Source organism: Rhinopithecus bieti, unplaced genomic scaffold (assembly GCF_001698545.2).
Source record: "Rhinopithecus bieti isolate Rb0 unplaced genomic scaffold, ASM169854v2 scaffold_10417, whole genome shotgun sequence".
Lineage (NCBI taxonomy): Eukaryota > Metazoa > Chordata > Mammalia > Primates > Cercopithecidae > Rhinopithecus > Rhinopithecus bieti.
The window spans coordinates 133,539-135,125 of NW_016806385.1; the positions used below are offsets into that span (position 1 = coordinate 133,539).

Here is a 1,587-nt window from a genome sequence, read left to right on the forward strand (position 1 = left end):
AAAAAAAAAAAAAAAAAAAAGATAGGCATTCTATAAACACTCATTGAGGTTTTTTGCTGTTGCTGTTGTTGTTCCCCAATAACATTTCAAGTTGTTCTGCTACACCTGTATATCACTGCAAGAGTCTACTGGCCAGGCTCCCTGTCTCAAGTCTTCTTTTTTCTTTTTGAGACGGAGTCTCACTCTGTCGCCCAGGCGGGAGTGCAATGATGCAATCTTGGCTCACTGCAACCTCCACCTCTCAGGTTCAAGCGATTCTCCTGCCTCAGCCTCCCGAGTAGCTGGAATTACAGGCGCCCGCCACCACACCCAGATAATTTTTGTATTTTTAGTAGAGACGGGATTTCACCATGTTGACCAGGCTGGTCTCAAACTCCTGACCTTAGGTCATCTGCCCACCTGGGCCTCCCAAAGTCCTGGGATTACAGGCATGAGCCACCGCGCCCAGCCTGAAGTCTTCTTCTTGCACCTTCCAGTACACATGCTATCCATTCATTCTAAGGAGTCTTGCAACATACCCAACTCCTCCTATCACTCTTCTGATCAAAAGAACCCTTTCTGGGACTGTGTCTCAATTCTTCAGCTGAGCATTCAAGGCCATCTCGCAGCCTGCCCCCTCCTAGCCTAGCCCCAGTGACTTCCCCAGCACAGATTTTACACTCCATCCAGCCCCTTCTCTCCAGACACCATCCTCATTCTTGTCCCCATGTCTTTGGTCATGTTACATCCTCTACCTGGAATGCCCTTTCCTCTTCTCCACAAATCCCAATCACAGCTATTCTTCAAAGGCCAACTCAAGTCTGACCTCCTTCATGAAACATTCTCTGATGAGTCAGGCCCACAGATATTAGCCCGTACTTTTTCTCAATCCGCATTTTACCTCATAGCGTACAACTGCATACCTGATTATATCTTTGCTCAGAGTGTTCTCTCAATGTTCTTCTGTAAGTCTCATCTCCCCAGCTATAGTAAAGATTCTTTGTAGTGAGGAACTATATATTTTGGGTTTTTTTTGCTATCTTTCTTCACCTCACCCAGTCCTGGTATAGTGCTGGCCACACAATGGGCAGTTAGTCCACTCCCCAGTGTTCTTAATCCCAAGCTTTGGAGTCTCTAAACATAGTTAAAAGGCCTGAACTAAGGCTTGACTAACATTAACCATGGTGGGAGGATTCATTCATTAGTCCATCCTAGTATTCAACCTGGTATTTAAAGCCAGTACCGGCTTTATGACTCCTTATCATGTAGTTCATCTATGAACTCCAGATATTTTTTTTTCTTTTCTTTTTTTTTTTTTTTTTTTTTAGACAGGGTCTCACTCTGTCACCACTGCAGTGCAGTGGCGCAATCTTGGCTCATTGTGTGATTACAGCTCACTGCAGCCTCAAACTTCCAGGCTCAAGCAATCCTCCCACCTCAGCCTCCTGAGTAGCTGGGACTACAGGCAAGCACCACCATGCCCGGCTAATTAAAAAAAAATTTTTTTTTGGCCAGGTGTGGTGGCTCAGTTCAAGACCAGCCTGGGCAACATGGCGAAACCCCATTTCAACTAAAAATCCAAAAAATTAGCTGGGCGTGGTGGTGTGT

At 45.6% G+C, this 1,587-nt stretch overlaps 1 protein-coding gene across 5 annotated transcripts in view; it reads right to left on the reverse strand.

Annotated features, from left to right (window-relative positions):
- The window catches only part of MED12 (mediator complex subunit 12), a 24,945-nt gene that overhangs the window by 2,416 nt on the left and 20,942 nt on the right, over positions 1 to 1,587 (reverse strand). The gene's annotated exons all lie outside the window — the stretch shown is intronic.